Here is a 7,997-nt window from a genome sequence, read left to right as displayed (position 1 = left end):
ACACATCCTCATGAGTTTGTTGCTATGGAATTGAAAGCACCTCGGGTTGAGATATCAATTGGCTGTGACATTAAGACTGCTGAATCAGATAATAGTGAAGATCACTTCTTTAGCGCTGCAGACTTGGTAGTGAAGGAGCAGCATAAGCTGTTAGGGAATTTTGATAATACTGATGCATTATTGTCATCCAATGGACTTGTTTTTGATGATTTACAGTCAGGTGGGGGAACTGATATGGTCTGTGTTCAAGATTTTACAATTCCAGTAGTTGTTGGAGATAGGGAGTCTCAAGAGGGAAACAAACCGGTTGAGCAGGAGGACTCTGTTGCAGTGGAAGGCTTGTCGCAGAAACATGCTTTGATGTGTACGCATGCCCTTCCTCATGAGTTTTCTGTGCCAAACGAATGCAAAAAAATGTTTCTTAAGTGTTGGAGGTTCAAGTTTAAAAAGATAGTGGCACCAAGAGATTTTAAATCTAGCTTTGCACTTAGCAAGAAGCTAATAAAGCAGCAAAATGCAACTAAGACGTATCTGCATTTGTTGTGTACCAGCAATGTGGCAGCAAATCTTCAGATTTTGTTTGTTGGTGAGCTGAAACTTAATGTTCACAAGCTGCTTTGTGTGTTGCTTCTTCGTGTCATACATATGAAGCGCGAGAAGAAGACATCTAAGTTTCTTAAGACTTGGAAATTCAGGTTTAAAGACATGAATTTGGAGAGATTAGTGGCACAGTCCGAGAACAAAGGGGGATTTAGGTTCCTACAATCATTTTCAGGACTGGTGTTGTTGCCTTTGATCAATCTTTGGTTTCGTAAGGCATATGGATTACTAGGCCTGCTGCAGAACACAAGCGATGGTGGGGATAAGGAGGTGGCAGCAGCACAACCTTCCTTATGGCTGCAAAACAACTATTTGACAACACACAAAATTTCAGAGTTGTCGTACAGCTTCTCAAGAAGGGAATATCAAGCAGAGACATTTTTGTTTGACACAAAAGATTGTTGGGAACAACAAATACCAACTTTGCAATGTCTGAAGCAGACCAATATATCTCAGTACATGTGGTTTCAAGAAGTGTTTGCTAGTAAACAGAAGCAACAACAATGTCCTCAATCTTCACTGTTCAAATTCAAGACCACTTCAAGGGACAACAAACTGCAAATGGAAATTTGTAGATTGTACACTAACAACAAAGTTTGGGATCCCGGAAGTTCAGTTCTTAGGTTAAGTAGTCAAATGGAGATGAGACTGGGATGTTGGGGAGTTCAAAGTGTGGCATGGTTCAGCGGTAAAGTCAAGCCCCATGGACAGTTCACCTATGTGGTCAAGGTTCTTTGTGTCTACTTCTCTTTCTGGATTTTTGTTTATGAGGTGTTCCATTTGCAAAGGCCCCCAGAGATATCTACCAAGGTTCATCACCAAAAGTCAAAATTATCAAACAGGGGAGATTTGGTAAATGAACAGCTAGCTATGCTTCAAGTGGAAGAGGATAAGAAGTTTCCATGAACCTTGTGGTCAAGGTTCTCTAAGGAGGGGAGCTTTGATATAGCAAATCAGGAGCTGCACATGTAGGGCTAAGATAAGAAGCAGAGGAGGAGAGCATGTGCGATATAACAGCTGGAGGAGTAACGGATCAGAGTTTGTCAACGTCACGGAAGAGGAATAAAATGGGTTAACGCTGTTTGTCGGTTTGTTAGCCTTCTATAAGAGCACATGTTAGCTCAACCTTTTCGATTATGCAAATTATCTGAATTGATTTTCTATTTTCTGGGTTTGGTGATCTTTGTTCCTCATCATTGTTGCTGGAGATCTCTCTTTGAGACTCTTGCAGATGAGATGATAATGCTGCGTTTCTAGAGAACGTTGTGTTATTTGTTTTCCGATATCAATCAATAAAAACTCTGTTTCATTTACTCTGTTTCTATCGGTTTACTGATTTACGTTATCAATGGTATCAGAGCGAAGTCGAACCTCGGAAACAATGGGTGTGGAGACGAGATCTCAGATTAGCCGGCAGGATCTGGTTTGGGAAGAAGTTCAGGAGGGAGGAAGTGAGACGATGCGTGATGCAAGAACCATTCTTGATCGGACTCATGCGATAGAACGAGCGATTGAAGCGCAAGATAAGAGGATGGAGCAGAATATGGCTAACATGATGCATTTGATAAGGTTGATACCAGGTCCACCCGCTTCCTCGAGCAAATCTCATGGAGAGTCTAGTCCCTTGGTGGTTAATCGTGAAACAAAGCAGTCACTGGGAGCTTACAACTGCGGACGATACTCACAGCTAAGATCTCCACCTCCGATCGTAATTTCTGACACCAACAACAAGAGATCTGGTACGTGGAACATCTATTCTGATGCTAATGGTTTTGCAAAACTTGATCTGCTTAGATTTGGTGGTGATAAAATTGAGGAATGACTGTTCCGGATCGAATAATTTTTCTTACTTGATCATACTCCGGAGGAGTTAAAAGTTAGTCTCACTTCAGCTCAATTGGATGATATAGCTGTCACTTGGCATAAATCAATTGTGGAATCAACTCTATGGCAGTATGTGAAGCATGATTGGGTGATTTACAAACTATTGTTGCAAGGTAAAGCCAATAAGTTGTTGGATGATTCAATTGTTGAACTGAAAAAGTTGTAGGAGACTGAAGGAATTGAGGTGTATCATGCTCGTTTCATGTAGATTAGCACTAAAGTGAACTTAGATGAAGATTATTTGGTTAGCTTGTATTTGACAGGATTGCAGAAGGATGCTCGAATGCATATCAAGCTATTTCACCCTTAATCTGTTCAACAATGCTTTTTGGTGGAAAGATTGTTTGAGCTAGCTTACCCAACAAAATATTCTAAGTCTGACTTCACGGAGGAGAAGCAAGTGACTTCTGTTAGTGTGAAAAAGGTGATAACACACATCCTCATGAGTTTGTTGCTATGGAATTGAAAGCACCTCGGGTTGAGATATCAATTGGCTGTGACATTAAGACTGCTGAATCAGATAATAGTGAAGATCACTTCTTTAGCGCTGCAGACTTGGTAGTGAAGGAGCAGCATAAGCTGTTAGGGAATTTTGATAATACTGATGCATTATTGTCATCCAATGGACTTGTTTTTGATGATTTACAGTCAGGTGGGGGAACTGATATGGTCTGTGTTCAAGATTTTACAATTCCAGTAGTTGTTGGAGATAGGGAGTCTCAAGAGGGAAACAAACCGGTTGAGCAGGAGGACTCTGTTGCAGTGGAAGGCTTGTCGCAGAAACATGCTTTGATGTGTACGCATGCCCTTCCTCATGAGTTTTCTGTGCCAAACGAATGCAAAAAAATGTTTCTTAAGTGTTGGAGGTTCAAGTTTAAAAAGATAGTGGCACCAAGAGATTTTAAATCTAGCTTTGCACTTAGCAAGAAGCTAATAAAGCAGCAAAATGCAACTAAGACGTATCTGCATTTGTTGTGTACCAGCAATGTGGCAGCAAATCTTCAGATTTTGTTTGTTGGTGAGCTGAAACTTAATGTTCACAAGCTGCTTTGTGTGTTGCTTCTTCGTGTCATACATATGAAGCGCGAGAAGAAGACATCTAAGTTTCTTAAGACTTGGAAATTCAGGTTTAAAGACATGAATTTGGAGAGATTAGTGGCACAGTCCGAGAACAAAGGGGGATTTAGGTTCCTACAATCATTTTCAGGACTGGTGTTGTTGCCTTTGATCAATCTTTGGTTTCGTAAGGCATATGGATTACTAGGCCTGCTGCAGAACACAAGCGATGGTGGGGATAAGGAGGTGGCAGCAGCACAACCTTCCTTATGGCTGCAAAACAACTATTTGACAACACACAAAATTTCAGAGTTGTCGTACAGCTTCTCAAGAAGGGAATATCAAGCAGAGACATTTTTGTTTGACACAAAAGATTGTTGGGAACAACAAATACCAACTTTGCAATGTCTGAAGCAGACCAATATATCTCAGTACATGTGGTTTCAAGAAGTGTTTGCTAGTAAACAGAAGCAACAACAATGTCCTCAATCTTCACTGTTCAAATTCAAGACCACTTCAAGGGACAACAAACTGCAAATGGAAATTTGTAGATTGTACACTAACAACAAAGTTTGGGATCCCGGAAGTTCAGTTCTTAGGTTAAGTAGTCAAATGGAGATGAGACTGGGATGTTGGGGAGTTCAAAGTGTGGCATGGTTCAGCGGTAAAGTCAAGCCCCATGGACAGTTCACCTATGTGGTCAAGGTTCTTTGTGTCTACTTCTCTTTCTGGATTTTTGTTTATGAGGTGTTCCATTTGCAAAGGCCCCCAGAGATATCTACCAAGGTTCATCACCAAAAGTCAAAATTATCAAACAGGGGAGATTTGGTAAATGAACAGCTAGCTATGCTTCAAGTGGAAGAGGATAAGAAGTTTCCATGAACCTTGTGGTCAAGGTTCTCTAAGGAGGGGAGCTTTGATATAGCAAATCAGGAGCTGCACATGTAGGGCTAAGATAAGAAGCAGAGGAGGAGAGCATGTGCGATATAACAGCTGGAGGAGTAACGGATCAGAGTTTGTCAACGTCACGGAAGAGGAATAAAATGGGTTAACGCTGTTTGTCGGTTTGTTAGCCTTCTATAAGAGCACATGTTAGCTCAACCTTTTCGATTATGCAAATTATCTGAATTGATTTTCTATTTTCTGGGTTTGGTGATCTTTGTTCCTCATCATTGTTGCTGGAGATCTCTCTTTGAGACTCTTGCAGATGAGATGATAATGCTGCGTTTCTAGAGAACGTTGTGTTATTTGTTTTCCGATATCAATCAATAAAAACTCTGTTTCATTTACTCTGTTTCTATCGGTTTACTGATTTACGTTATCAATGGTATCAGAGCGAAGTCGAACCTCGGAAACAATGGGTGTGGAGACGAGATCTCAGATTAGCCGGCAGGATCTGGTTTGGGAAGAAGTTCAGGAGGGAGGAAGTGAGACGATGCGTGATGCAAGAACCATTCTTGATCGGACTCATGCGATAGAACGAGCGATTGAAGCGCAAGATAAGAGGATGGAGCAGAATATGGCTAACATGATGCATTTGATAAGGTTGATACCAGGTCCACCCGCTTCCTCGAGCAAATCTCATGGAGAGTCTAGTCCCTTGGTGGTTAATCGTGAAACAAAGCAGTCACTGGGAGCTTACAACTGCGGACGATACTCACAGCTAAGATCTCCACCTCCGATCGTAATTTCTGACACCAACAACAAGAGATCTGGTACGTGGAACATCTATTCTGATGCTAATGGTTTTGCAAAACTTGATCTGCTTAGATTTGGTGGTGATAAAATTGAGGAATGACTGTTCCGGATCGAATAATTTTTCTTACTTGATCATACTCCGGAGGAGTTAAAAGTTAGTCTCACTTCAGCTCAATTGGATGATATAGCTGTCACTTGGCATAAATCAATTGTGGAATCAACTCTATGGCAGTATGTGAAGCATGATTGGGTGATTTACAAACTATTGTTGCAAGGTAAAGCCAATAAGTTGTTGGATGATTCAATTGTTGAACTGAAAAAGTTGTAGGAGACTGAAGGAATTGAGGTGTATCATGCTCGTTTCATGTAGATTAGCACTAAAGTGAACTTAGATGAAGATTATTTGGTTAGCTTGTATTTGACAGGATTGCAGAAGGATGCTCGAATGCATATCAAGCTATTTCACCCTTAATCTGTTCAACAATGCTTTTTGGTGGGAAGATTGTTTGAGCTAGCTTACCCAACAAAATATTCTAAGTCTGACTTCACAGAGGAGAAGCAAGTGACTTCTGTTAGTGTGAAAAAGGTGATAACACACATCCTCATGAGTTTGTTGCTATGGAATTGAAAGCACCTCGGGTTGAGATATCAATTGGCTGTGACATTACGACTGCTGAATCAGATAATAGTGAAGATCACTTCTTTAGCGTTGCAGACTTAGTAGTGAAGGAGCAGCATAAGCTGTTAGGGAATTTTGATCATATTGATGCATTATTGTCATCCAATGGACTTGTTTTTGATGATTTACAGTCAGGTGGGGGAACTGATATGGTCTGTGTTCAAGATTTTACAATTCCAGTAGTTGTTGGAGATAGGGAGTCTCAAGAGGGAAACAAACCGGTTGAGCAGGAGAACTCTGTTGCAGTGGAAGGCTTGTCGCAGAAACATGCTTTGATGTGTGTACGCATGCCCTTCCTCATGAGTTTTCTGTGCCAAACGAATGCAAAAAAACATTTCTTAAGTGTTGGAGGTTCAAGTTTAAAAAGAAAGAGGCACCAAGAGATTTTAAATCTAGCTTTGCACTTAGCAAGAAGCTAATAAAGCAGCAAAATGCAACTATGACGTATCTGCATTTGTTGTGTACCAGCAATGTGGCAGCAAATGTTCAGATTTTGTTTGTTGGTGAGCTGAAACTTAATGTTCACAAGCTGCTTTGTGTGTTGCTTCTTCGTGTCATACATATGAAGTGACAGAAGAAGACATCTAAGTTTCTCAAGACTTGGAAATTCATGTTCAAAGACATGAATTTGGAGAGATTGGTGGCACAGTTGGAGAACAAAGGGGGATTTAGGTTCCTACAATCATTTTTAGGACTGGTGTTGTTGCCTTTGATCGATCTTTGGTTACGTAAGGCATAAGGATTACTAGGCCTGCTGCTGGACACAAGCGATGGTGGGGATAAGGAGGTGGCAGCAGCACAACCTTCCTTATGGCTGCAGAACAACTATTTGACAACGCACAAAATTTCAGAGTTGTCGTACAGCTTCTCAAGAAGGGTATATCAAGCAGAGACATTTTTGTTTGACACAAAAGATTGTTGGGAACAACAAATACCAACTTTGCAATGTCTGAAGCAGACCAGTATATCTCAGTACATGTGGTTTCAAGAAGTGTTTGCTAGTAAACAGAAGCAACAACAATGTCCTCAATCTTCACTATTCAAATTCAAGACCACTTCAAGGGACTGCAAACTGCAAATGTTAATTTGTAGGTTGTACATTAACAACAAAGTTTGAGATCCCGGAAGTTCAGTTCTCAGGTTAAGTAGTCAAATAGAGATGAGACTGGGATGTTGGGGAGTCAAAGTGTGGCATGGTTCAGCGGTAAAGTCAAACCCCATGGACAGTTCACCTATGTGGTCAAGGTTCTTTGTGTCTACTTCTCTTTCTGGATTTTTGTTTATGAGGTGTTCCATTTGCAAAGGCCCCCAGAGATATCTACCAAGGTTCATCACCAAAAGTCAAAATTATCAAACAGGGGAGATTTGGTAAATGAACAGCTAGCTATGCTTCAAGTGGAAGAGGATAAGAAGTTTCCATGAACCTTGTGGTCAAGGTTCTCTAAGGAGGGGATCTTTTATATAGCTAATTAGGAGCTGCACATGTAGGGCTAAGATAAGAAGCAGAGGAGGAGAGCATGTGCGATATAACAGCTGGAGGAGTAACGGATCAGAGTTTGTCAACGTCACGAAAGAGAAATAAAATGGGTTAACGCTGTTTGTCGGTTTGTTAGCCTTCTATAAGAGCACATGTTAGTCCAACTTTTTCGATTATGCAAATTATCTGAATTGGTTTTCTATTTTCTGGGTTCGNGTATATCTCAGTACATGTGGTTTCAAGAAGTGTTTGCTAGTAAACAGAAGCAACAACAATGTCCTCAATCTTCACTATTCAAATTCAAGACCACTTCAAGGGACTGCAAACTGCAAATGTTAATTTGTAGGTTGTACATTAACAACAAAGTTTGAGATCCCGGAAGTTCAGTTCTCAGGTTAAGTAGTCAAATAGAGATGAGACTGGGATGTTGGGGAGTCAAAGTGTGGCATGGTTCAGCGGTAAAGTCAAACCCCATGGACAGTTCACCTATGTGGTCAAGGTTCTCTAAGGAGGGGAGCTTTGATATAGCAAATCAGGAGCTGCACATGTAGGGCTAAGATAAGAAGCAGAGGAGGAGAGCATGTGCGATATAACAGCTGGAGG

At 40.9% G+C, this 7,997-nt stretch overlaps 1 pseudogene; it reads left to right on the top strand.

Moving 5' to 3' along the window:
- Window positions 5,857-7,997, top strand: part of LOC109132914 — a 5,535-nt pseudogene continuing 3,394 nt past the window's right edge.

This window comes from Camelina sativa, chromosome 5 (genome assembly GCF_000633955.1).
Source record: "Camelina sativa cultivar DH55 chromosome 5, Cs, whole genome shotgun sequence".
Lineage (NCBI taxonomy): Eukaryota > Viridiplantae > Streptophyta > Magnoliopsida > Brassicales > Brassicaceae > Camelina > Camelina sativa.
Note: the sequence above shows the minus strand (reverse complement) of the source record. Positions and strands in the feature narration are given on the sequence as shown.